This window comes from Loxodonta africana, chromosome 2, assembly GCF_030014295.1.
Source record: "Loxodonta africana isolate mLoxAfr1 chromosome 2, mLoxAfr1.hap2, whole genome shotgun sequence".
Taxonomy (NCBI): Eukaryota; Metazoa; Chordata; class Mammalia; order Proboscidea; family Elephantidae; genus Loxodonta; species Loxodonta africana.
This window is the reverse complement of record NC_087343.1, coordinates 114,562,345-114,570,294: the sequence shown is the minus strand read 5'-3', so window position 1 is coordinate 114,570,294 and position 7,950 is coordinate 114,562,345. Positions and strand designations below refer to the sequence as shown.

Below are 7,950 nucleotides of genomic sequence, written 5' to 3'. Positions count from 1 at the left end.
ACTGTATGCCATAGATTCTACTATATAATCTTCATAATCTTCTGCAATTGCTATTTTATTTGTCTCTTATATGTCAGTCATGGTTTGTTGTTGTTGTTAGTTGCCATCAAGTTAGCTCTGGCTCCTGGTAACCTCCATGTACGTAGAGTAGAAATGCTCCATAGAATTTTCAAGGCTGTGACCTTTTGGAAGCAGATCTCCAGGCCTATCCTCCTAAGTGCCACCCACCTTTGGGCCAGTAGTTAGCTGCTTAACCATTTGCATCACCCAGGGACTCCTAGTCATGGTTTAAGCAAATAAAAATCATCTTTTACAATTGTATCTTCAGCCAATTTTTCTTATTACTGTATGTATTTATTATGGATTTTGAAGATATTTTGTTGGTAGTGGTCCCTTACATTCATGATTGTTAGATTGAAAATTCATTGAGGGCAATGATCGATATATACATATATATATATATATATATATATATATATATATATATATATAAAAACCCTAGTGGTGCAGTGGTTAAGTTGTATGGCTGCTAACCAAAAGGTCGGCAGTTTGAATCTACCAGGTGCTCCTTGGAAGCTCTATGGGCTAGTTCTACTCTGTCCTATAGGGTCACTATGAGTCAGAATGGACTCGATGGCAAGGGGGTTGGTATATATATATATATATAATTACTTTTTATCTTGAATTTATCCTGCCTAACATTAAAAAAAAAAAATTTTTTTTTTTAACATTAATATTCTAATCATGAAGGGAATGGAATGTTTTCTTTCTTTTGTTTGTATTTGTAATAAAAGCACAGATTCTTGATACAGGTCGCATTACTTGTATATACCTTTGCATGGGTAAGGCAGGAAATAATGTGCTGTCGATTATTAATAGAAGTGGAAAGAATCTCAATTGTTACTTCGGATGGCGTTTTCTGTATTATACAGTCATGTTTTTTACTAAGCAAAGTCCATGTGTTCCAGAGACTGTGGGAGTGAGATAAAGTAAGTAAATTTTATTTCACTCTCTGTTGTGGCTATATGTTCAGAGTTACCTACGTGAGACTAATCCTTTAATCTATTTTTTGAAACACCCCATCCAAGTTTCAATCAATAATTACTGTTTAGTTTTGAAATATGGTCTTCTCACAACTTTTATTTACAGTGTTTGACTTGTTTCTGTGTGTGTGTGTTGTCTTTTAGACATTCTAGGGCAATACAGCTCTCTGCTGTCAGCCCAAAAGCACCATTAGTTCTTAGATGACCTTTTACTTCTCCTTATAAGAATCAACGTTCTGGTGTTTTACTACTTGTGAACTTTTACGCATTATTGTATATTTATAGTTAAAAAATATATGACAAGAAAGGTCCCTCAAAGGACTAGAAAAGAAAAATTGAAAGCTTTAAGGCATCAGAGTGAAATGCATATTTCATGTCACAGTGGTAAGTGCTGCATTATATTAACAATTTAGCTATAGGATCAGTGACTTTTCTGTCCTTTATTGAATTTCTAATATCATAAGAAAGTTACTAATGTGATAAAAGTCTTAAAGTATTACTGACTTTCTATCATGCTCTTGAAGTGAATTTTTATAGCATTAGCAAAAACAGAGCTTCAGAATACCATATAAACTGACCAAAACGATGATAAAAAAAGCTTTAAAAATCAATAATACAGTTTATTCAGCTGATCTATTTGAAACATCTCATTTTTCATTTTCAGATTTTTCTCTTTTAGTGGCTCCTGCTCACTGGGTTTCCATTGGTAGAATAGCAGTTACAAAATCCTACCTTCCTCTGAAACATCATCTAGTTATCAATAGATTGACTTCCTAAAACGGATGCTGAAAATTGTTGGTGGTATCATTTATAGAAGAGAATGTTAACAAAGTATTCATAACACAATGTTACTGCCTGCTTTACAGAAACAACAAAACTCTAGCAAAAATCAAGTACAGTGAGTGAATCTTTCATATGTATTCAGCTGTCTTTCTATATTTCTTGTTTAGTCTTTTCCATCTGGAGTATTTTCACTTGTTATTGATAGAACTGTCCTGTATTGGACAAGTTATTTTATTTTTCTGTAAACATATTGAATATGAAAAATAAAAACATTTAGAAAAATATTTACTTCTATACCAGCCTAGAAATGCAGATAATTGTTATTCTTTATCTCCCATTCAATTTTACTGATGTTAGCTCATTAGAGTTATCTATAAATGAAATGAAATATAAATTGACCACAAAAACATACCTTAATAACACATTCAAAATCAGATTCATTTTCAGTAGATTGATATTTCCCTAGTAACAATTCTGTGTTATTTGAAGAAAAGGAAATTTTTTAAATTTACTTGGCTCATCAAGGATTTTTATACTATCTTGTAAAATAGCTAATTTGGGCTACTTCCTGATTAGTGCCACTTGTCCAAACTTTTTTTCTTGTATATTCCGTAGATAATTACATGACAAAAATAAATTGGAAGATAAGATTAGAAAGGTTGAAGCATTAGAATATTTGGTCCCATGCATTTGGAAAGGTCCATAAAACTTATTCATGTTACCATATTCTGGTCCTATATTATTCCACAAAAGAGAAATTGGCAATGTTAGTGCAAAGACTAAAATTAACTATTTTGCTTTAATCCTTTGGATATTTCATATTTCTTTCTCACTAGGTATACATCATCATATTGACTTGTAATTAAAAAAATAAATATTTAATAAGTATATTTGTGTTCCTTGTATATTTGTTTTGTATATTGTATATCTTTGAATTTAAAAATTATGTTTGAAATTTATAACTAATGCTTTTATAGTACCCCACAATTTAAAAATATTTAACACTTAATATGTTATTAACATAATGAAAGCAGTAAAGAATGCCATCATTTGCATTATCATAAACCTTAAATGAAAGACTTACATATTCATTCCACTGCTACCATTTCTGTGTTCATTTAAACCTTCTTCATATAGTCATCGCAATGTGCTTTCCACCTCAGCACTAGGTACATTTATGTCCTTTACTGGAGTATAAGCCATATGTGGGCAAGTTCGGTTTAGACTATGCACTTAGATTATAACTCAACAGTTATAATCTAAGTGCAGGAAATATAGAACTGATTTAAAACAGAAATGAAAAGCAGGTTGAACTACCTAAATTTTTTTTTTCACTAACATCACCATTTCATACGGAAAATTGATGTATTACCAAGTTTAGTTTTTCATAGTTTAATCTTTAGGTTTTATTTTATTTGGGCAGATAAAATTGTAGTGTTATATAGCTATCCCATTAAAAATATGAAGTTCCAAATAAAAAACATGTTGATGACCTCCAGAAAAAAAAAATAAAACATCATCTTGAATACCTTGATTAAGTTGGGTTTATTGTCCATTTCTGCAAGGAAAAATGTATATACATCATGAGGAACTGTGTGGTGCCTCAGCAAGATGGTGTTAGAAAAAGCATATTACAGGATTCGCGCTTCTTTTAGGTGATTTTGGGAAGGATTTAAGCAAGTGGGACTTTGCTCCAGTTATATGTCAAAAAGCTGTGAGTGGGTGTCTATTAAATCTTATCTACAGGTAGGACAGACTAGACTAAGACTAAAGTTGTAATTTGTAAAAAAAAAAAGGAAAAAGAGGCAGTTTTTATTCATACTGGTGAGGAAGAAAAGATGCTATTTGTGGGTTGGATAATTTTCGTGTTATGTCTGTGTTCATATATGATTACACAGTGATCTTATTTTTGTCTTGATCCATTGTGATCACAGAGTCACCTTGTCTGATGTTGATGTTTTGTAAAGTTGTTTATGTTCAACAAGAGGATACACAGGCCTAGCTGGACGTCAGGCCAACTCATACTAACACCAAAGCCTCACTGACATTACCAGACCAGTTCCTGAATGTCAGAGGTCATATTTCTCTTTCTCAATAATTAATGTATCATTTTTTAAATGTATTTACTAGTACAAAAAAATCTACTTATTCTGGATTTTGAAACATTAAGAAAAATATTAAGGAGACTTCCTTACACAGATTTTGGAATATTTTTTTCCCAAAATGACGTATAACACTGGATGTTTTTTCAAGTTAACATATAATGCCCTTGTTACCAACTAAGTGAATCAATAGAAGTAGAGAATCAAGCAAAAGGAATTATTTTGGGTGAGTTTAGTCACCATATATGTAAAACTGACTGATATTGTTTTCCATTTGTTAATATTTTGTCATTGTTTCTTAAAAAAAAAAAAAAGTAACGTATGTAACAGCTTACCATGTCTAGGGTGAACCTGATTTACAGTCTTCAGTACTTTCTCATTAGCATATGCTGAAGTTTTATGATGGCTCAATAGTTATTTTAGATGTTCTTCTAATTGAATCTTCAGAGTACTTAGTCTATGTTCTCTAGAGGACCAAAACCAGTGAAGCACATGTAGATATATACAGAGAGAGACTTACTTCAAGGAAAATGTTTCAGGCAATTGTAAGGAAATGGCTTACACAACAGTTGGGGCTGGAAAGTCCCAAACCTGTGGATCAGGTACCAGACTGAAGGATTCTGGCAGGCTGAAAGCTCCTACTAGTTCACATAGTTTTCCAGGGCTGACAATCCCAAAATCTGCAGGCCAGGCAGTAGGCTGAATGCTTCTCATATTCCAAGAACTGGAGGTCAAGTGGCCAGAAAACGTTCAGGATCAAAAGAGAGTGAGTTTTGCCTGAACATCCTTTTATATCATGGATTCAGGCCATACCCCCAAGGAAACTTCTCTTCCAACAGATTGGCTGCTCACATAAGAGCACAAAATGGGAGGTGATTATATAGTATCTGCCAAACCACTGAGAATCATAGCATATCCAAGTTGAAATATAACATTAGCCATCACACAGAGAGAATCAGCTTTGAACTTCATCAATGGGTAGATCAATCTTTATCATTCTAAGAAAAATTACATTGTAGATATAGAGAATTCATTGAAGGCTTGTCATTGTCAATGTAAATCTTATTAGTTCTGTTAATTCCAAGTGCATGTTTGACAGACCAAGTTCAGAACAAGTAAAGTAGTCCCTGTGGAGGTTTGACACCTTCTACGAGATTATTTCATCACTGCAGACTTGCTTTGAAAAAAACAGATTAAAATTTCATGAATGTACACTCTTCCTGGAGCTCTTGGTGAAGCACTTTTAACTAATTTAAGAAAAATGCTCTTTCTACGGGCCTGAGGAATAAAGTCTCAGAAACTGATAAGAGGCTCTGCCTAAAGGCAGAAAAAAAGGCTGAGTCTTAGTGAGGTTATCATTTCCACAAGTTAGCTTTACAGCTGTGTTGAAGAGCCAATAATAATTTTACTTGCTTGGTAAATCTAGAAATAAACCTGAACTATTGTGCAGGGTAGAGAGCAAATATTATCACACAGACCAGGTGTCTTAAAGTGTGTGGCTCAATCTCAGCAGGCATGGAGTCTTCTCAGTTGTTTTTCTCAACATCCTGCCTTTCCTCCATGATATGCCAAGTAAGACTGAAAAAGTGTCCGGACAGAAGAGAGAGCTGAGGGCCGATATCGAATGGAAAATATTAATTGGATATTTTCTATGTGAGGGCACTGCTACAATTGCTTACTATATTCTGGTCACAGAAGAAGCCATGTGTCTAGGAACATGATGATATAGCCCCCATTACTGGTCAATTAAGAGATAACAACAGTATGGCAGTAATTTGCCTCTCCATCTGCAGCAATCTGTCATGAAGTCTAAAAGCCACTTATCCTAGGAAGACAACCCTAAAATAACCTAGAGAATTAAGAATAAAATATAATCAGCAAAGGATGATTTCAAACAAGGGTTGTGCAGCAAAAAAATCAATCTGACGTTACTGCACATTGTTTTTATGTTCTAAATATTATTTCTATTTAATGTGAAGAGTGAGGATAAATCTCTTTTCACAAACAATAGAACATTTGAAATAATTTCAGAAAAGTTTCAGGTTGAGGCTAACTTAAACAGTCTCATTTCCCCAGGCTTGTTTCAAACAAACTGAGGCACATATTTACAATATTATTTAACCATATCTCTTTATGATATATAACCTCAAATAATCTCTAGAGGAAATGATTTGGTGTAATTTTGCTCGTATTAATGAATCGCTGAGGAGAGCTGGTATGAACGGTTAAGCACTTGGCTACTCACTGAATGGTGGGCATTTAGAACCTATCCAGTGACTGCTCAGAAGAAAAGACCTGGAGATCTGCTCCCTTAAAGATTACAACCTAGGAAACCCTAATGGGTAGTTTTACTTTGTCATACAGGATTTCTAAGAGTCAGACTCAACTGAATGGCACACAAAAAACAGCAACAGTGAATTTATAAGGCTAATTTCTTACAGGTTTAATGACAAAGGAATCAGCTAATTTACATATATCGATCTTTTAAAGCATTTTGGAGGGTACTACGATTATTTCCATTTAGAGATGAAGAAACTGAGACTAACAATGGATAAATTAAATCCCAAGGAACACACATCTAGGTTTTGAACATAATCCATGTTTGTAAGTTCTTTACAATTCAGTACTAACAGTATCAAAAATGTAGTTACCTAGTTAACACAGGGTAATATCATGAATCAGGAGAAACTCATCAAACTGCAGGCACAAGCGCACATTGGTAGAAAAAACTTATTACAGAAAGAAGGTGGTTCATAGAACAGCCACAGCAGATGATAAAAACCTTCAGTTCGCCTTAAGGAAATTATAGGTAAATGATATCACTGGTAATGAAAGGGTGAATATGTTTACAAGCCAAGGAACAGTGATACACTTTAACAATTTTAAACTCCAAGCATCTCTGGCAGTGAACACTTCCTCCATTACCCTCCATGCTGAGACAAAACAGCTGACAGAAATTCTACTCAGCATCTTAAACCAGTGTGGCACAGGACACAGACAGTCTGGCTAAGAAGACTGGTTGAAGCTTTTCCCAAGCAATCCGTGGATGGAAAAGCATCCCTTGCAGCTGGAGACGCTGATGAGGATGAAATTCCAGACCTTGTGGAGAATGTTGGTGAGGCTTCCAAGAATGAAGAATACTGAATGGGGTCGACCTCTGAAGAAGCTAAAACTTGAAGACCTTACTTGGAGCTGCTGTTTTATGACTGCTCTTCAAAATTGTTTTGTTGACATATCTGATAAAATCTAGATCTCTAATATTTTTAGCCCAGGCCTTTTGGACTTCGCAGTTCTTTTCAGTTTTTGCTTACACATAATTCATTCTTTGTAGCCAGTTAAGCTGAAGAAGCCCAGGAATAAAATTTAAAACAAAGGTTAATAAAGTATTTACCCTTTCATTGTCTCTCAGGCATATATGTCCCAATTACATTTTCCTCCCTTAGAAGTCATGGTGGATACTGGCGCAACTGCTTAAAAAACAAAGAAGTTGGCCTGCACCACATTTGAGTGTTGAGAACCATTCCTATGAGGGGATGCTTTCCAGAGGAATGATTGTGTGAAATTTTGCATCCTTTGGTTCCTGTACAGTGTGATAACACTTGAAAGTATGTTTATTATTACCTTGGTGTTATTGGGAAAGCAGTTACCAACACTCAGAAATATTCAAGTAAATTAGTTATTTCTGGGGTGAAAACCGTTTGTGGTGCACTTCCTGGGCCATAGGACTGATATGTCCCACATGCATGATGTGCTTCATGACAGGGTACCAATATAAAAATAGCCCACTCTAAATCAAATGGACAACAGTTATGTGCAGCAAGTGCCATGTTTATTTAGCATTTGGTGTGTATTTTTGTATATGTTTGGAAAGTTGAGTAGTTTATGGCTCAAGTGTAACCAGGAAAAGGAAGTGTGATCCACTTCCTGAGACATGGGACCAATATGTCCCATGCGTGTGATGTGCTTCATGAAACATGGGACCTATATGGACTACTTGCAATTGGTGCCCCATTTTTTGAAAT

General features: G+C 34.5%; 1 pseudogene; it reads left to right on the top strand.

The window, feature by feature from the left end:
- Positions 1-6,601: 6,601 nt before the first annotated feature.
- Positions 6,602-7,167, top strand: LOC135230453 (transcription factor BTF3-like; annotated as a pseudogene).
- Positions 7,168-7,950: the final 783 nt, after the last annotated feature.